This window comes from Falco rusticolus, chromosome 1 (genome assembly GCF_015220075.1).
Source record: "Falco rusticolus isolate bFalRus1 chromosome 1, bFalRus1.pri, whole genome shotgun sequence".
In the NCBI taxonomy this organism is placed as follows: Eukaryota; Metazoa; Chordata; class Aves; order Falconiformes; family Falconidae; genus Falco; species Falco rusticolus.
This window is the reverse complement of record NC_051187.1, coordinates 54,701,596-54,723,538: the sequence shown is the minus strand read 5'-3', so window position 1 is coordinate 54,723,538 and position 21,943 is coordinate 54,701,596.

Here is a 21,943-nt window from a genome sequence, read left to right as displayed (position 1 = left end):
AGTCTTATGATAATAAGGTTCTTCAGGATCATTTTAAATTGATGCTACTATCTAAATATAAATGTACTATCATTATTTCAATGGGCAATCACTGAAGTAAACAGCAACATTTCTATCAACGTGAAGAGCTCCACTGCAGACAGGTGCACATATATTTGCATGTATCTGGAGCACCATGCTCTGGCACACTGAATTCAATGGAAAGCCAGAAATGGAGGATTTTCAGCATGCAGTTTTAAAACACTTTTTACTATGCTGTGTCTTAAGCAAATATAAAAACACTTCTGTTCATGCTGCAGGCTGAAGAAATAAAAATAAGCTATTTCTGAGTTACCTGTACTCAAAGAAGCAATCTAAAAAAGTCTTCTAACCTGAAAACATCTTTCCATCTAGATATGGCTGTTCTCAACACAGAAATATGTTCATCAGAATCCTTGGGAATATCTGACAGTTGAATGCAATACTAAACATGAATATTTTCAGGTGGAGATTTCTACAAGAAATGCACTTTGTCTTAAAAAAATAGGTAAGGGAGAAGAAACAAAGTAGGTCTATATCAGTTGGAAAACCTAGAAAAGCACCTTATTACAAGTTGACTACTTACAGGTTACAGCTTCTTGGCGTAAGTATTTCAAAGGCCAAACAGATAGGCATGCAGGAAAACAGCTCCTGTAAATAAATAAATAAATAAATAAATAAATAAATAAATAAATAAATAAATAAATAAATAAATAAATAAATAAATAAATAGCCTCATAGAGCAGGAAGTTGTTGAAGACAGAAAATCATCAGAGATGTCTCCAAAAGTTCTCCACTATAACATCAATAAAATACTCAAACTCCAAGCACTCAGGTTGTAGGACCTCATTTTACAAAGCCATTCCTTTTAGGGGCTGCTGCTGTTTTGATTTCTGTTACACAAGCAAACTCAGTTTGACTTTGGGAATCTTGATTTGTGCTCTGCCTTCTCTGTGTTCCAAGATGTAACTTTCTTTGCTGAACAATGACATTAGTGCAATACAAAATGATTAAAAGATTTGCAGGCTCAGCTGTTTCTGTCTACAAAGACAAGGCAGCAGCACACAAGCAGGGAACTAAATGCCATATGGACAGAAGAGCATCACTGAATGTGTTCACTTGTATGAACACAACTACAAAACATACCTAAGACTCTTTATACTGTGAAGGCATGGAGAAACATCTTTTATACACCCCTGTGCAAAGCATCTGAGTCACTATGGAAGATAAGAGTTAGTATAAAAATAAGTCACCTTGAGCTATACATTATTGTATACTATTAAGTATGTAAGTAGATTTACTTTCATCAGATAAGTGAAATAAAGTGACGTTACAATAAACAGTTTTCTAAACAGAAGTTCTGTAGCAAGAGTGTATTCAGGAACTCATCGACTCTACTTTCCAAATGTGTGTAATGAGAATGGCAAGAGAGGGAGAGAAGGAAGAAACTCAGAATGGTACTCAGTCTTGACATTCATAAATAGTACAAATCTCAAGTTTCTGGAGCAAACAGGAACTCTGTTATGCCTGGGCAAATTTTTGTCCTACAGTCCCAAAGCAAGTGTCAGGTCAGGGATCTAACAGAGAATTACTTTCCTTATGGTATTCCTGCTGGTGGGTGAAACCGGACTGGCTCATAAATTGCAAATACACAGTGAAGCTTCTAATTTATTTGCATTTACGCTTAGCCCTTAAGGGACTTAGTGATACCAAATGCTATAAAACACATCATCATCATCTCTAAAAAGAATTCCTGTCTTGCCTTCAGTGATAAAAGACAAGATCATCATCCCCTAATTACATGTATTATTTTCTAGGTGAAACCTAGCAGATTCTAGCTCCGGAACACAGACTATATAATTTTCATATTAAAGAGCATATAATTTAAAACAAATAAACCCATATGTGTGTATTAAGCTTTCCTCATGAACAGAGCCAGGGGAAAAGTTGTGGAGATGTAGATTCTGGATTTGTCCAATCGTTTAATAGAAAACTTCAACAATATGCATTGATTTGTACTAAAATATGAAGAAAATTATTCAGCACAATGACAATAAGAAGCAAGATACAAAGTTGTTCAAAAGAGTAAAGATAATCTTTTGTTTAAAATCAAAAGCTGTTCCCTTCATGTCAACTTTTTTAAGGATATTTTCATAGTCTTCTATAAAAAAAGGAAATATTTCATGAAAAAAATATTTTTGCATCAAAATCCTATTTAATACAGTTATTATTCCATCTGTTAATTTTTGGAGATGATATATATTTTATCCCTCAATGTGGTGAAAATATTAAGGAAAAATAATAGAAACAATCACAACAAACTGAAGAATTTGACTCTTAAATAAAAGCAAAACAAAATCTCAGAATTTTTTGTTTTATAGGAAATGTCAAATGTCAATTTTCTGCTTCAATCTTAAACACATTGTTTACATTTTGGAATTCCTGATAAAATTGAAATTCTATTCTCAATTTAATTGGGTTAAAACAAAGCCAGTGCAGCAGGATGTTCCTAAACTTACACAAACAGAAGGCATTTCTTGTGAGAGGTAGAATTCTTATTCTTCCTTGCCATCTTGCTGGCTTCATTGCATAGTTACGAGGTTGCAGAGATAGCAAGATTGATGCTTTCCAGACAAAGTCATCATAAAATTCTATACAGTCACCAAAGAAAAGGCTTTCCCAATTCAAACCATCATTAGAAAACAAATTTTGCCTGTTTCATAAGATGAATTGCACCAAGTCCTTGAAAAATGGCTATATTGCATTCTGCTAGGAGATTTGCATTGATTGTATGCTATGGTATCTTGCCTGGACACTTGAGGAGGGAAAGCTGTGTGGGGCTGTTATTATGTGCAATGTGTGTTTTGTTCTGGGACAGCTGCAGGTTCTTTATGTCAGATCTGCTGCACCTCTTGATAAGATTGATCCTTGAGTAAATAGCACACTGAAGATAATGACTGATATTTTTTGTCTTTCATATTCCAGTAAATAAATAAAACCCACCAATCATAACAGAAGCCCTGAACCTAGCTGCAATAGTGTGAATGGCAAAACATTAATTGACTGACTAGGAGCAGGATCAGATCTCAGCATAGCCAACTGGTGCAGTCCCAGAAAGGACACTAAATAGAACACCTGCACAGAGCTTATCTGAGCATATCTGTGGTAGTGAAAATTTATCCGTATTTTTCATGGTCATTTGAACCTTGAAAAAAATAATAAAATTGGATGTCCAGATACATTTAGGAAAAAATAACAAAAAACATCATACTTAAGATTTTCATTACTCTTTTGATTAGAAGATATGCCCTAATATTCCTTTATTACAAAATTAAATGCTTCAGCTTACTATATATTATAAACACTCCATAGTAGATTAGAATTATTATAGCTATTAAGAATTTTAAAAGCATTATGCAAATTCTCTTTGAACTACAAAACTATTTCATACAACTAGAAGCCAGGAAAGATGAGATTAGTTTAACTCTAAGGAAAGAACACAATCTTTTTATTGTTTTTATATGTGGTATATAGCACAATGTATGTTCTATTCTTAGCTCAGACGTCAATTTTTTAATCAAGGCCAAGACAGCTGCAGTAAACAAGCATCCATCCTTTCAAGTAATAATTTTTTGAGATAGCAAGAGAAAGAAACTTACCTTCAAATCCTGACTACTCCTAATTAATCATGTAAATAATAAATGCAGGTACTTCTTGCAAACCATACAATTTCACTATTCATTCTCAGTGACTTTCAATAATGTTGTAATCCAAGCACTTCCAGACTGTTCATCTGGAGCATTTGCACAGTTAGATAAAGCTATTTAGTTGTTTCTAAAGTCCAGAAAATACACCATGCCTCTTTTTGCAGTGCCATGATTATTTTATGCAAATATATTTTACTGACTTAAGGTGCTTGGAGACTCACTAAATGCCAGTCATATCTTTTAGGACTCATTAAGCCCTTGCAACAGAGGAATCTACATCAAACCTTGTGCTATGATCAGAAAATCAAAAGACCAACTTTAAGGGGGCTAAAATAAAGAAAGGCACCACCCTCATCTCACTCATAACCGAGAAATGCGCCACATGCATTGACATCATTAATATTTGTTTACATGAAGAGTTGTTGACTTAAATTTTTACATGAATTATTTGCTCCAGCACATGACAAACTTCAACTGAAAATATCTATTTTGCCTTACCCATGAAAAAAACATTTTTCCTCAGGGGGTTAATGACTTGCTAGTAGTTTGGTCAAGCACAGAAGTTTTGCCTACTGTACCAAATGAGCATTGTCACTTCATTGACAACTTGGGTCACATTCCTTGTGCTGGCTGCAGCCACCTCTAAATTGCACTATATTTGGCCAGTTCCCCTCACTTAGAGTGCATCAAACTAGACAGTAAAAGTGAAGAGTTTGCCATTAGATAAACTCTAATTACATTAAGTTCTATTTTCTTCCCTGTAGTCACTCATGTCTTTATGAACTTCTATTTCCAGAAACCTAACCAGTATACTTTGGATTTAAAATTAATTTTGTTTCCACATTATCATAATGATTCTCCAAAGTAACTGTCTAATCTGTGGGCACTTACTCTGTAGGGGCAGGGCCATTCTTAAATGAAAATTCCTGCCATGTCCTGAAGATTCATAGACTTTACTTGGAGCCAGGCAACTGGGCACCTGCTCAAGGACAACACTAGAGTTAGTCAGGTGAGTAGCCCAGCAACAGGTAAGTAGTTAGATGAGTATCTGCACCTTCAGAGAATTTGTGACATACTTCTTACATTTTGAAACACTTCAGAAAGCTATTTTGCCCTGCTGCTGGAGATCATAAAGGAAGGAAAAATTTTCAAATTTTATCTCAGTGAACAAGAAAATTTGAGGCTTCATTCTGAAAAAAATGAAATGTCCTGATCTTTCAACCCTTCCCAGCATCAGAAGTGAAATATTAAAGCAAAGCACAGATGGTATGTACTTTGCCCTCAAATTCTTCCAACTTTCTCCATGTCATAAAGAGAATTTAGTGAGTTAAAATCCCTTCAGCTTTCAACCACATCCTTGTCCTCTTCCTTACAGAAAGGATGCCACACTGGATGCATTTCTTAAGTCAACAGCTACTCTCCCATGAAGACAGGCTGAAAGAGTTGGGGTTGTTTAGCCTGGAGAAGGCAAGGCTCTGGGCAGACCTTATTGCAGCCTTCCAGTACCTAAAGGGGACTACAAGAAAGCTGGAGACATTGTAGAAGGACCTGTAGTGGTAGTACAAGGGGGAATGGCTTTCAACTGGAAGAGGGTAGATTTAGGTTAGATATTAGGAAGAAATTCTTTACTGTGAGAGCAGTGAAGCACTAGAACAGGTGACCCAAGGAATCTCTGGATGCCCCATCCCTGGAAGTGTTCAAGGCCAGGTTGGATGGGGTTTTAAGCAACCTGGTCTACTGGAAGGTGTCTCAGCCCACTGGCAGGAGGGCTGGAACTTGATGATCTTTAAGGTCCCTTCCAACCCAAACCATTCTATGAGTCTATGATTTTATGATAAGTGAAAGATGCTTCTGAGTCTCTGACGAGGAGTATGTGCACCTGTTGGAGATGATGGCCCCAGCTTCACTGAACAGACCCTCCAAATATACACAGAGTGGTAAGCAAGAGAGATTCATAAATGCCAGCCAGTGCAGGGCTGTCTAAACACCCTCCTTTACCTGCAGGAGGATGGGAATCTGTAAAAACTACCATTCTGTTACACAAAATACAAATATATTTTGCACTTTGCAGCAGCAATGGCAACAGGCTGCTGCTTCTCAAGAGATCACAGCCCAAGCTGACAGCCCTCCCTCCAGTCCAAAAGGGAAGATGATGTATTGCTGTCTGTCTTGACAGCACCCACGGTATTTTTAACCTGGTGCTGCCTTTAAGTACAGAGACTGTCTTGAACCAGCACTTATAATTGGTTCAGCTTCAGGTCAAAAGAATTATTTTTGTTCTGATAAAAGTCTGGTGCTCATACAGCTGAGGTTTATGAATGCCAGCGTGTCTGCTGCTAGATGTTTCAGGGATTGTGTAGACAGCAGATAGTATGATTTGTATCAGGGATGCCTCAGTAATGTCACTCTGTTCCTAGCTGAGGCCTGTGTATATCTTGGTTCTTTGTTTAACAAAGAGGCTGTTCTACAACTTCATCTAAATGTTGGAGGATAAAATTAAGTTTGCTGAGGATTTACTGAATCTGTGCTGTTTCTCAAATATGCAACAGTAAAGGGCCATGTACTTTTGCCACCACCAGTGCTACATTTAAGTCACTTGCTATTGATCCAGCTCTCATTTCCTGCACATCATCAGTTGTCTGGTCCCTGATCCTGATCCTCACACACAAGCACTTGCATGCAACCTCAGTGTGTTAGTAGCTCCTCACACAACAGAAGACCAACTACTGCATTTTAGAGGAAGAGGTACAGCTATGGATCTGTTGGCTGGGGGTACCTACGCCATGTGAAGTTGATTAGGGAAGTAGCTATGTAGAATGTGAAGCCTTCTATACAAGAAATGGCTCATGTCGCTGTGTACTTCTTCATACATCCAGCAAATACATGTATTACTGTGGACTTTTATGACTCCTCCTTTTGCCTGATCTGAAAAAAACTGAAAAAGTCTGCAAAGCAAAGTTTTTGAACTAAGCTAATGAAATCATGGCAATCAGCTCTAATGGGAAGATTTACTCTCTACTGGACTTCCTCTCTGCTTGCCTCTTTCATGAGCTAACTTTTTTACAGCATCTTTTCTCCATGGTTATTTCTACGTTTTATAGGACCCAATGTCATTACCACTTTGGGACGGTTTTCTGTACCTACCCAGTTGACAAAATAATTGCAATGCTTCTAGCTCTGCAGTGGAAAGTATCCAAAATCCAGGAGGCTGCCTACCTGTCCTTGTGACATGTGACCTGGCATGATCAGCCGCTGATGAACAGCATACAGGGTTGGGGCACTGTCTATTCTCTCCCCAGTTTATGAAGCCAAATGAGGTCCAGTAGAGGTAAAAGGACAGAGATTTTTTTCTCCTAAATAGAGATGAATAATTACATCCTATCCAGAACTAAAAATCGTCAAGCACAGTGCATGAGTAACTTGCGTCTCTGAAGAGTAGCCTGCAGCTGCAGGGACTCAAGAAAAGCATTCCATGTACTGTTGCACTAAAGGACAATGCTGTAAACTCTTCTTCCTCCACAAGTATCCTTACTTCCTGAACCTGGAATAGTCAACTGAGTTTTGTGATCCTCTTCAGAGCAATTACTTGCTTGCAGGAAAGCCACATTTGTCTATTACTAGGGTTCATTTTGCAGAATTTCTGCAATACTTCCTTGATTGAATAAACTTCCAGAAGAAGGAAACCTGCTTGTTTTCGTCTTTCTAAAATGACCAATATAAAAAAAAACCTCTTATGAACACCCATCTAATGTGATCTGGTACAACTAATTCAACTCTCAGATTTCAGTTTTGAGATAGAGATGTTAATATTTGAAGTAGACAATTGTATAAGATGGAGCTCTTTGTATTTATAAATTGTGTTTTCCAGTCCATTTGGATATTGGGGAACAAACCAAGGCCTTGTGATGCTGAGTTAAATTCAAGGCCTGATGTATATCTCTTGAAAAAACAGTGTCACAGGACATCCAGCACAGGAAGACTACTGTGCTGGGAGATGGAGACAGAAGCTCCAGAGCTATTAGCTTCTGTTTAGTCCATGAAAGATGCAATATATTCTCCTCCTAGGTCACACACAGGCACTGTATGGATAGGCCCTGTATTAGCAATCAAACCCTGAGAAGCTAAAATATGGCTGCATCTATGTGAGCTAAGCCACGTGGAAAACAATGTGGCTATACCAAGGAATAAACATACCTGATGATAAAGATTTCCAGCATCAAATCAAACCAAACAGACAAAGCCAAAATTCAACTGGACATCTGAAATTACACTAATTTGTAAAAATGATGCAAAACGAAATGATCCATTCTGTTCTTGTTCTAGCTAGATAAAATATTCACCAAATATGATGCTATTTAGTCACAATACTGAACTTGAACTCATCAGTACCTTTTACAAGAAATGGAGTTTATCAGCCTTGTCCTCTCACAAATTATGTTCATTAGAAACTGCACTACTTGAATACTACTCCTGATTATTTCAGGTAGTCAATCTGAGCTTTACAGCTTGATCTAAAGCCACTGAATTGCATAAGACAGCTTTTCTGGATATGAAATGAGAATCTGTATGTAGTCTTGCAAGTGGAAGGCTTATAATCCAGCCCTTCCCAATAACTTTATATCAGGCTTTTAAAATCATTCTCCTGGTTCACCCTTGGTTGAAGTAAATACTGTTATTGATTAGCAAACTTGTTTACTATTCTTCTGAAATTAAAATAAATGAGGCAGTTCAATAAATAAAGCAATTTCAGGGGAAAAAAGTCTAGTTATATATGTATCTATGAAAGAAGGTATGTTAACAACCTTGACATACCAAAATAAATCAAAAAAGCAGGCCCCCTCTCATGAAAACACAGACCTGAAGTATGAGACTTCAAATTTTTGACTGAAGGAGAACCACATGACTTTTATCAGGTCTGATCAGAGTTACTAATTCACATTTTGCAGGTTGTACTCTTTTATACTCATCACTGTATGTTGTTCATCATATTTATAACAGCATAACACTGACTCATATTCAATATATGATCAAGTATAGCTATAAGAACATAACATCTATACCTTTTCCATCCCATTCTTGTTCAGCTGGTTATTTCTACCTAAATGTAGCATCATGCATTTACTGAAATAGCCTAACTGTGCTTTTAGATCACATCTCCAATTTGTAAAGATAATTCTGGAAGTAAACCTCTTAGAACATTTTGACAGGTTTCCTAGGAAGGTGTCAGCCGTACCTGTGAGAAGCAAAATATGTTTCATCAGTTGTGCCATTAAGAAAACCACTGAATAATGCTGGAGTCTGAGGAAATCCCACTGAGCTTTCACCTATTTTGATGGTGCAAGGTTGATAACTCCTATCTGGGAACAGTTTTCCAGCCAGTCTTACACAGAACTTTATAGCACATTAAAACAGGTTAGGATTCTCAAATTGCTTATACTAATGTTATGAGAGACAAAATCCCTAGTGAGTTTTAAAACTTCTAGCTGCACACAGGGCCTGTCAGCATCCCATAGTATAAACAGAAAATTATGGTACTATTCATTCTTGCAAAAAACACGTTGAGTGTTAATCTCCCTCGTATTCTAGGCAACTACAAAAAATTGTTTGTTTGCCTTTTTTTTTCTTTTTTTCTTGATAGTGTATCTGCTTTATTCTAGTTGATCTAGTTATCCATCATCTCATCCACCTCACTAACCTCAAAGAAATCTTTGAGATTTCTGAGATTTCATCATCCAGTTTATCAAACTTTGTGGATTTAAGAACATCTAAGATGTTCTTCACCTATTCTTTCCTAACTGAAGATCTTGGTGTTGAAATATTAGATCAAAAATGCATGAGAAGATACTGTTTTATCTCCAGCACTCAATGGATCTGTGTCTTACTGAGGGAACTTTTCTTGGTATTTTTCTATCTGTAAGCCCATTCACAAGCACTGCATATACACATACATGTACACATGAACACAAATGCACACCATGCCACAGGATGGAGAGATATTGTTCCTTTCAATGCTGCAGTTATCCCCCTGCTCATCTGACACATATATAACAGAAATCTACATGCTGGTATTTCACATTAGTTGTGTAATTTCCACAGGCTTTTAATAATCAAGAAAATGTGGCTTGCCTAATTAAGAGAAGAAAGGTAACTCCTACATGATTCTAAAACTTTTTCCTCTCCATGATGCACTGAAGTAATTTTTGTGGTCTTGAGTAATTTCTTGAATTTGCAATTTGGTAATAAACCTGTCATATACTTCAAACATGAAATGCTAATCTGGCACTGTACTTCAGTTTAGTTATTGTGCTTTCATTTAATGTTGGATACGCAGTAGGGTTTTGATTTGCTGATCTTCTCAGTATGGGAAATTTTTCTTTCATATGGAGATCTAAATCTTATTTTTAAACTAAAGTGTTAAAATTTCACTATAAAAATAAAAATGCAAAGCATATGTGCTTACTAACATGCAAGGTTTTCTTAGCTGTTCCTTCATGCAGTTTATAAAGAAACAATGGTGTAGCAGATCAATGAAAAAAAGTACACTGAGGAATTGCATACTCAGTCTTAAGCATCCAGATCATCTGGTACCATCCTGATAATCCATGTCTGATCATCTGAAGACAGCAAGACTACTAATCAATCCAGTCCTTTTCTCAGCTTTTGCACTATATTCCTAGTCCTTGAATATCTGAGTAGGAACCACACTATCAGGTCTTCACTCTGTTTGTATTCAATGTTTTTATTTATGATGTCATAGACAATTGGCACAGAAAGTAGATGGACAGATAACAGGAAGTGTAGAAACCTGCTCACAATACCAGCTGGATTTCTTCAAAACAAAGATCCTTCTAGAAACAGATGAATTTCTTCTTTTTAAAGCTGTGTCATATCCATCCATTTGTAAAAAGACAGAGGGTTCTAAACCAATTCTTGACTATATATGCAATGTTAGCTTTGCAGGTTACCTTGCAGATGGAAAGGTTAATAAAGTATGTGGGAGGGATGAAGTTTTTTGTCAAAAAGTGAGTAAGTTTCATCAAACATTGCCTGGATATTAAAGTTGGTATAGGGGGGTGGTGAGGGGGGGGGGGGTGTGTGTATGAAAAGACCTTAGAAAGGGTTCTTTTTTATTATAGTATCAGGTTACCATATTTCTGAGGAAACACAATAAAATAAAATAATCAATAATGGCATGCCTTTCCTTCCTTATAAGGAATTTTAACTACATTTTTCTTTATGCAACTATACAACTTCATTTGCATAGAATTTTACCGGTAAAGAAGGGGAAACAAGTTGTTTACCAAAGAATATTACACTTATATTTCTTAATAAAATAAGTGCAAAGATAGCAATTTAAAATAAAGTAGGGAAATAAAAAAGACTAGAACATAGCAGCTTATTGGTATGACTCACAAAGAAACCATGAGAGTTATGTAGTGGTGGAAAAATTCTTCAGAAGGATCAAACAAGTACAGAAAAAAGCAATGTGGAGAACCACTCAGATATTTAATGAAAGCCATTGACAACTTCTAAGGACTGGAAAAGCTTGTAAAAATATAGTGTTTAAATTATTTTGTTTTAAACAGAATTACTTTTGCTTCCTTGTCATAGGCAGACCTTTAATGCAGCCAGGTCATCCGCAGCCAGGTCATCCCCTTTCAAAATATTTAGCAAAGCTGTCTGGTTATATTTTCCCTTTCATGAAATATGTGCAGTCATTGAAATTGCTTCTTTTATACTCCTAACAGTCTCCTTCCTCATGGCACCACTCCACACTGCACCTTCACAGTATGTAGGCTTCTTGCTAGGGTCTTGTGTCTGGAAAGATGGGATCAGCACTGCTGTCTCACAACTTTATTCTTCTCTTCATGGCAGATGTTCTACACCACTTCAGAAAATTGCCTAATCCTCCTCTACTTCTCTTTTCTCCATATGTGAAAAGGGGTGTAGGTGGGAAGGGAAAATAATAGCCACTTTTGCTGATAAAACACTTAGAATGTTACACATGAGAAGTATCATATGCACAGTAAGTAACTGCAATAAAGAAAGAATTACTATGAAGTTTTTAGCACTTGAAGTGCTGTGGGAAAATTTTGCCCCTGATTTTTTGATGCTGTTCGTATTTGGATGGTTACTCTTAGGTTCATCATAAAGAGTTTCCTCAAGTGTACAAATTTAAAGGACTGTTTTATAGATCATAAAAATATGTACTCAATTATTTCAAATAACACTTGGGGAACTGCATGTAAATGGTGCATAAATTGCTCAATGAATCAAGCCAAACTCACTTTCAAAATCAGGAACCTGGGGGTAACCAACATCAACAAACACATCCACGCTGCTAAGGGGAAAGCTTATTACTGCAGAGTAGTTTTCATCTGCGCTGTAAATAAAACAAGGGCTTTAAACAAAGCCACTTCAAACATGCATCTGCAGCAATTCTATTATTAAAACTGGTAGTGGCTCAGGGACAATCAATGTACTTTGCATCAATATTGTTTTGATTTGCTTTACAGTGTACTTCCACAGCATATAGATTTATAAAACAGCTTATTCTCAACTACAGATGTTCCCAACAAGCTTACTTAAGCCCTACATACCATAACCTGTAAATCAAAGATTTGGCACTGCAGAGCTCTTGTAAACTGACTTCATGAAGCTGGAATTCTCTTACCCTCTGCCAAAACGTGTATTATCATCATCAAAGCCTCTAAAATGCCTCTAAAATGCATTTGTACAATATGTTATATTTATTATAATGCTTTAAAAAAATCAGTTGATTGGGGTCTTATTGGTTTTTGTCTTTTGGGGTTTTACCTTTTGACCCATCAAATTTTAGATTCAAATCCTACTGAAGTTCATTGAAGATTTTTTTTTTTTCAGTTGATTTTAGTCATAAGCTCACAGTTGCAGGCTAGATAACGTACAAGTAAAGCCTGATTTGTTTGGGGCTTTTTTACACTGAAGCCAATTCTAAAGCTTCTGCTAATTTATATGAAAGACATTAAGATCTTAAATCCCACACCTAGTTCCCACAACCTGACCAATACAGAAGAAAAAGAAATATAATCCCTGTTGGTTACTTTGGAGTAATTACCTTACTCTGTCAGCATATATGGGAAGTGCCTCCTGGGGCAGAGAGTAAACTACTGGTGGAGGGGCTGGTGAGAATCCGTGCAGTTTGGCCCTCACTTCCTCTGCCCACACTTGTGAAGTGCAGGGTCACCTAGAAGCTCCTGTGGAGCAGCAGACGCCATGGCAAAGGGAGAGCTCACCCCCAACTCAGGCATCATATTGCTTCCCTGCAGCAGTGAAGTACAGCAGATAATGAAGCCCTAATAGTGTCTTAGCATGTGATATTATTCTTACTTTACATTTATCAAGCACCCTATACCTATGGATAACAAAATATTTCTCAAATACTCAGTTGTCTTCAAGGCTCCCCTGAGCAAGATCAGTGAAAGAGGCACACAAGATTTAAATGGTTGTCCTTAGTCACCAAGGTATTTGATGGCTGTGCAAGGGGCACAGATTTTATGACATGCTTGTAGGATAATTTGTTGGTATTTCAATCTGAAGAGAAGAGTAAAGGAGAGAAGACCTACACTGCTTTGAGATAGGGGCTATTGATTTTATGTTCACCACTGCATTATGAGACTACATTTAGAGGCAAAGAAACCCAGCATCTGAATATAAAGAGGAAATACATTTCAGTCAGTATGGAATAAAATCAACATTATTTCTATCATCCAACATCATTATGAACTATGCCAATCACTCCACGCAGAGCAGAGGTCCCTAAATACAGTGTTGACATCTTGACTGTTTAAGATTGATGATTGCTTCTGAAGGCAAATGAATCCAAAATTATGCTTTCCACTGTGTACTTTAAAACATCAGTCTCCAGTTTACAAAGAATTTCTGACTGGACCTACTGCTTCTAATAGTGCAGTTCAAAATAATTCATGCTGGGTTTGGGAAGAAAAACTATTTTTTCCCCTATGTATTCTCTCAGCCTTTACTTCAAGAATATCTCAATACCTTCCACTTGAAAATAAATGGATATAAGCTATGCCAATTCTTCCAGCAAACAGTGCTTTATATCATGTTTTCCACTGTGTCTTTTCATGCTACTCTTTATGCATAGAACAAGTTCCTCATTAACAGCAAAACCAATATATTTTCCTCCTCTAAGTTTGTCCTTGTGACTAACACCTTTCATGATACCTATTTAAACCAGGAGCAGGTAAGAAGCTTGGATAGTGTCCCATCACACTGCTCAGGACCTCCTGAATATAACTTATACTGTCTAACACCACAAACCTCATCTTTATATTCAGCTGCTGTCCACCCTTTACTTAGATAGTTCATCGTTTAGGCCAAACACTAGTTTATGTTATGAACACAAAACCTTTTGATTCTGTGAACAGGATCATAAATACTGATAGTAGCAAGGGTTGTAGCAGAAGTAGCAGAAATAAGATTCATAGCAGTGCTATCTGATGCAAACATATTATAATCCTCCCTTTTATAGATGATCTACTGAAGCACAAATATGGAATAACTTTGAGTTGTCTAACAGCAGAGTCATAGCTAAAAATCTAAGCATTCACTTACAGATGCTTTTCAGTTTTGAAGATTTGGTGGATGTTTTAACTCTTAACCTAAATATACCAGATAACTGTACTTCTTGGGAGAAAAAGTGAATTATATTATTTTCATCAAGCAAAAGCCAGCTTTGTCACAATAGGCTAAAGGACCTAACCCTTTAGAGACTACTGTGGATGCTGTGGAGTGCATCTTTGTGGACATGTGCTGTGGAGTTATGATGCATCCGCTGTCCAGAGGACTGCACATTTAGCATCCCAACTTTCAATAGAATTAGAGAAGTACTGCTGGGAAGGGAAAACACTGAAGTACATTTCCATCTAAACTGCAAATATGTTAAATAAGTATGCAAATCAGATCAGAAATGTTTGTGGACAATTTCTGACATCTCTGCTTCTTTGAGAACATACAAAAGAGAAACATTTTTGTATAAATTTTGTATAAATTATTTGCTCATCTTAATCATCACTTTGATAAATTATTTGATTATTTGATCATCCTGAGTGCCATCACATGGCACATGCAGGACAACCAGGTAATCAGGCACAGCCAGCGTGGGTTTATGGAAGGTAGGTCCTGCTTGACTAACCTGATCTTCTGTGACAAGATGACTTGCCTAGCGTATGAGGGGAAGGCTGTGGATGTTGTCTACTTAGCTTTTAGTAAAGCTTTTGACACTGTTTACAGAGCATTCTCCCAGAAAAACTGGCTACTCATGGCTTGGATGGGTGTAGTCTGCGCCGAGTAAAAAGCTGGCTGGACAGATAGTCGAGCCCAAAGAGTGGTAGTAAATGGAGTTACAGCCAGCTGATGGCTGGTCACAAGTGGTGTTTCCCAGGGCTCAGTATTAGGGCCAGTCCTGTTTAATATCTTTATCAATGATCTGGACGAGGGGATTGAGTGCACCCTCCAGTAACTTTGCAGATGACATAAAGTTGGGGGCGGGGTGTGGGGTTTTGATCTGCTTGAGGATAGGAAGTCTCTGCAGAGGGATCTGGATGGGCTGGATCAATGGGATGAGGCCAGTTGCATGAGGTTCAACAAGGAGAGGTGTAGGCTTCTGCAGTGGGGTCACAACAACCCTACACAATGCTACAGGCTTGGGGTAGAGTGGCTGGGAAGCTGTCTGGTGGGAAAGGACCTGGAGGTGTTGGTCAACAGCTGGATGAACATGAGCCAGCAGTGTGCCCAGGTGGCCAAGGTGGCCCATAGCATCCTAGCTTGTATCCAAAACAGCTTGGCCAGCAGGACAAGGGCAGTGATCATCCCCCTGTACTTGGCACTGGTGAGGCCACACCTTGAATCCTGTGTTCAGTGTTGGGCCCCTCACTGCAAGAGGGACATAGCGGACACTTCAGAGTGTGTCCAGAGAAGGGCAACAAAGCTGGTGAAGGGTCTGGAGCACAAGTCTTATGAGGAGCTGCTGAGGGAACTGGGGTTGTTCATCCTGGAGAAAAGGAGGCTCAGGGGGGATCTTACTGCTCTCTACAGCTGCCTGAAAGGAGGTAGCAAGGTGGCTGTTGGTCTTCTCTCCCAGGTAACAAGAAAAAGGACAAGAGGAAATGGCCTTATGTTACACCAGGAGAGGTTTAGATTAAATATTAGGAAAAATGTCTTCACTGTAACTTTTGTCAAGCATTGGACCAGGCTACCCAGGGAGGTGGTGGCATCACCATCCCTGGAGGTGTTTAAAAAAACACGTAGATGTGGTGCTGAGGGACATGGTTTAGTGATGGACTTGGCAGTGCTAGGATAACAGTGGGACTTGATGACTCTAAAGGTCTTTTCCTATCTAAATGATTCTATGAGTCTATGATTCTCATGGGTTCACCAATATTCCTTGACAGAATTATTAACTGAATGCAGACCTCTAGACTTCCAAGTCCACACATTAACCAGCAAACTGTTTTCTTGCTACCTTGAATGTAATACAATAAGGAGAATTCAAACAGGCCAGTGACTATATTATCCAAATTGTATTCTTTCATTTACTTTGCAATAGATTTAGTGACATACCTATGGGTTTAGATACCACATGTATGAAATCCCGCTATTGCAAAGCTCAGCCACAGAACTTTAGACCTCATAAGGTCTAAGATGTGTCTTTCAGCACTTAAGTAGGTGACCTCTGTAAACCCTGTGCTTTTTTTTTTTTTTTTTTACCTTCAAACTAATCTTCTGTAACAGCCTCATAGAAGATACAGCATATCTCATTTTTATATCCATTGGTCCTTATTTAGGACAGATTAATTTAACCACTAATGTTTATATAAAGCAAAGGTATTTGACCTTCAAGACAAGTATTTTCTACTGCATCTAATGACATAGCTAGGCCACTTACCGGTGACTTTACAGTTCAGAAGCTGCTTTCATTTTCAAGCCCCATATATCCCATCCTAGCATAAGACTGTGGTGTTGCTGTATGGCTTCCATGCAGATATACATGCTTTCCTGTGATCTGAAGGCTTAAATTGCTCCTCTGGTTAAAGCAGTGCTATCTTTATCAAGCTGTTGGATGCTTCATCCGATTGCCTGAGTCATTGGCAAAATAGCTTAAGGCCAGACAGGTGTATTACTCTTTTATATCTATATCTTTATATAAAGAGAGATATATAGAAACAGACAGTGATGCACACAGGAGATCTGAGAAACACACATTCTCAGTGCAGCAAAGGATCTCTCTAAATGAGCTGTCCAATTTATTATGGTTTATATAAAATTTTTGCTATCACCCTCTATTATCCCACCATTAAAAGTACAGTACTTGGAAACAGGTATTAACACAGAGAAGTTTTATTTTCTAGGAAGTGGTATCGACCAAAAAGAATAATGTTTGGGGGTTTTTTTTGTGCAGCAGGTATTTTGGCAGACAAATTCAGAAAATCAGTGTTGAAGATTAACACTAGATAAGGATTTTTTTGTCACCAGGGCCTAAAACACATAGTTTTCTGAAGAAGATGCAGGAGCTAGATGTTAATTTTTGTATTAACAGCTTGGGGGCAGGTGCTGGAGGAGAGGAGAAAAGAAATGCATTATCGTTGCAAACATTTTCTGATTATTATCTTGCTAGTTCATCATCCAGCTATCTATCTGCACTTCTTTCATGATAATAGCTGAATAAATAGCCTATTAAAGATGTATCGATATTTCTTTCCAACCCAGCTTATTCAAAAATAAATAAATGAGCATGATATGTCAATGTACCCTAGCACAATACTGAGTATTTTAATCACATTACTAATGCCATCTCTGAAGTTTAAGATAAGCATCATGTGGCTAAAACTGCTCTTTAATTTTCATAAGAGTAACTAAACTTTGTCTTCAAAATGGTTGCAGAATCTGTGAGGCACAAGGGAGAGCAGAAGAAACTACTTTTCCTATATGTTTGAATTTCAGTTTTCACTTAGAATTTTGGGCTTCTAGATTAGGACTTTCTAATTTGGTGAAGACTTTTGAGAGAAAGGAAAGTGAATAAGTAGCAATTTCTTCCTTAAAAATACCAAGATAAAGAAGTATAATGGCACACAAAGATCTTATTCATCACATTACTTGAAAAGAGAATAATTTAGATTCTAAAACTAGCAAACAAATAAGCCAGTAACTACCTCTTAAACCCAGCAAAGTTCCCAGCATAATCACCTGTCACAACTGAAACTGAGGAGTGTTCTACAACTTCATTATTACTACAGGTGAATACTTAACCTTAGCACTGTATGTTGTGTATGGGGAGGGCTAGAATAAATTTTTTAGTTTGTTCAACACTGCTTTATTGTAGCAGTTAATTTAGAATTTAGCTTGTAACAATTTAGTAGAACCTGCAACACTTCTGTCTCTCAGGAATTCATCTTCCTGAAGAGGTGGAATTCAGATTGGACACTGGCTTTTGTTAAGGAAAATAAACTGCAGCATTCTCTTGCTTAGAACCATTTATATTATTGCCAGCACTTAATCCCAGTTAGGAACTAAGTATTTGCTAGCGTTTTTCTTTTTGTGTCTGTACTTTTCAAGAACTTGCCATTTACATTACCCATCTTTAGAAAAGATGAAAAGTGAGAGACTAAATACATACTAGCATACAATGGTTTGTTCTTCACTGTTGGTCACACACAAATTTTAAACAAGTAAAGGCAATGTATACAATTGCTACAAAAACTGAAGAAATGACAGCAATTACCTAGGTAGCCACAGAAGGTGACATACCACAGTAATTTTTCAAGATGTGGAGATCTAAGAGGTAGAAAAATCACCAATATTTTAAGAGTTTCTATTTTCCAACCAAGGATGCACCTGCTTGCTTATGGCTTTTCCAGAACCTATCAGATACTATTTATTCTTCAGAAAAGAAAAGATAAAGAACATTAAGTATTACAGCTAAGAACAGACTGACTCATCTTTTCCTTCACAAAATATGGGTGACTTTATTTCTCCAGCTGCTCAGCATGACAGAGGTCAGTTGGTGATAATCCTTGCCAAATGTCTCCAACAAGCACAGATGCAGAGTAGAGCCTTCACATCATAATCTTCTTCCCTCTGAGTTTGTGGATTCTTTTTTGGATGAGATTAAAACATGGTCCAGGGCTCTGCATAATTTCAGGGCATATGTCTAGCCAGGAGGAAATGGAACCAGGCAGCAGCCACTCTTTGTGGCAATGTTCCACAGCAAACCAGTCGATAATCCACCAGAAAATCCACTGAAGTAAATACTGATTGGAAATGCACTACCTCTAGCTTCTTGGCTTTGCTCACATTAATGTGCATTCATCATGGGCATGCATGGTGGGGAAGTAAACAGTTTAAGCTAGACCACTAATGCTACCATGGCTCACAACAGAATTATTTTGCCAGGGAAAGAAATCAGACCACAGCATGAACTGACTAGAACTCTCTGATTTTGCACTGAATTTGCAAGGTGGTGATGAAGATTCCTTGCAGATCCTTATGTCAGAAATGCATATGGACATGCTCTGTGGCTCTTGGCCACGTTCAAAGATTTGCAGTGAGTCTTTTTCCCATCCTGTTAATATGAAAGTGGTTAGATATCTTGATGCTTCAAAGGAAGTGGGTGTCAATCATGATACCATTAGATAATACATTACTTGTAATGCATGCATTTAGAAAACTGAAGACTAACATTATGAAGTTGCAAGAAGGAATACCCTAACTACATGCTCATCAATTTCATTTTATTTTTTTTTAAGTGCTTGGCTAAGTTTCTGGAATGGAAGCAGCCTAGATAGGAAAATCATTACAGATACTTGTGCAAACCCCATTCAATTTCAGGGAAGTACTTTCCATTGATTCTAATGATCTTTACATCAAAGTCTTAAAATTGATTGGTTGTTTGTTTTGTTGTTTGGTTTTTTTAAATGCTGTAGCACTCCTCATTCACAAGCCACTCATGTCTTCCCAATAGCCAGCTAAAACTAAGCTACATTGATTAGGAAGTTTCCATGTTCAAGCTAAGCACAGAATAATGGGTGTGGCAATAGGGACAAGTAGTCAGCAACAAAGGAGAAATAACATGTAAGTACACTTTATTTGAAATGTCCGGTGACAAGGGCCGTTTGACTGCATTGCTGCCATTCAGCTAGAGGATCATCTGATACATACCACCATGTCAGCAGAGGAAAAGTGCTCAGCTAATGATATTCTGATTAGTTTTAGGCTACCTTCATTGCTCAGTAATAGTCTGAGCAAATAAGCAGAGAATAAAAGCCTCTGTGGAAGGCACTAGTCAACTAAGACAGTACTAGAGAGTGGTGAAATCTACAGGGATCTTCCCCAAGGACTTTTGATTAGTCAAGTGGTATTTCTCACCTTACAGGGATTTTAAAACTTTCCAATATAGAAGTGAATAGAAAACGCCTACCTATAATTATGCTGGGGGTTTTTTTTCTTTTTTTCTTTTTTTTTTTTCTTTAGAACAGCAAAAAAAGCTTCCTATTGTGGGAAGATGGCATTTCAATGAGCATGAGAATTAGACATCACACCCACAAAAAACAGTGGCTCCTTTATATTCAGGTATCCATTTACCTAGTGCATCTGAAAATACTGACACATGATAATGCCACTTCTGTTTACACTGTGTACATAGTAACTTGCTCCACAAAGTTTCCTATCAAAAGTAATCTAGTGTCTTGCATATAAGAAACAGATGCTGGAGGTAAATGCCTCAATCATCAAATCTAGTACTACACAATGACAAAGGTCTGGTCAATAAATGTTTCATTCAGCTGGGTCTGAAGAACAGCTGCTTTTTATCCTGCTCTGTAGAAACTATTTCTCAACACTCCATGGGAAACTTACTAAAACAATACAGAACAAGATCACAGCTTTCACAAACAATGTGTGAGATTCCTGAAATAATAGAGAACTTGTCATATAGAGTTCACAAATGATCCTAGGAGAAGACTTGTCCTCATATTACAGTTGAAAATTAACAGTGACACTAGTAGAAATCCCTGCCAGCTTCACCTGAGGGGGGAAAATTCAGCTTGACCTCAAATCTGAAGATAAACTTAATATAAACAAGTGAGCAAGACTAAGATATTTTTCCATGTGGTGAGCATGGAAAAGAATCTGGTTCAATGTAATGAAAAAAAGTTTTAATTGATACAATCCAAAATCAACAGTACAAATACATACAAATTAAACTATGGTTGTGCAAATGGGTTGATCATTTCAACTAAAACAAACTGTACTCACAGACATGCAGGAATATATTGTTCTATTTTAAGTGTACCATAAACTGCTAAGGGGAAAAACTTCCTGTGCAAACAGGAAATAAACAGGTGACGGCCATATAGGCAATATTGTAAGTAACCTCCCCAACTCCATGCTATTATACATCTCTTTGTTAATTTTCAAATACCATTTTTTAACTAAATATCTTGCATTGAGTCTGTAAATAGACAGGGCCAATGCAGCAACAGTAAGGGAAAAACTTGTCTCCTGCTGGTTTCATAGCAGGCATTTTATAAATATGTTATTTTCTGACTTTCCTCCCATCCTGCTCAGCTGTACCTCCTCAGACTGTCACCTTCACCCAAGCCAGCCCTGGACTTTAGTGTCTCACTGTCTCTTTCAACGAACCTTTGGAGTGATCTTATGAGCTGACTGGCCAAGAAGAAATGGATTCTACTTCACATTGAGTCAGTTCAAGGTAAAATCAATATAAGTGAATGGGAAATATTGATATTTCTGAGAGAGTCTTCAGGCCCAACTCTAACTTTCACATGGTAACTACAGTTTCGATTTCAGAAAACAAGCTCTTTAGTATTTCTCCATTGTTCATCAAAAGGATTAAAATCTGTGCTGTTAGCTTTTTTACCCAGCAACACATGAGCCTCTGCACTGGGTTCATAAGACTCACAAGTTATTGGCGTGCTAGGCAAGCATAAAAGTTGCCAGGTTTCTTCGTGGTGTACTTCTTGTTCTACTTTTTCCAGGTCCTTCTCCATTTTTAGTCATACCTCTGAGCCAAAGATTTTATGCAAAAAATATCAGGGCAAGTCTTCTGCTATCCAGCAAAGATCTTGTCTAATCCTTACACAGAGATCTGCACTCCACGTATACTTCTTTGTATACAGCCTCCTCTCATGTCCAGAATC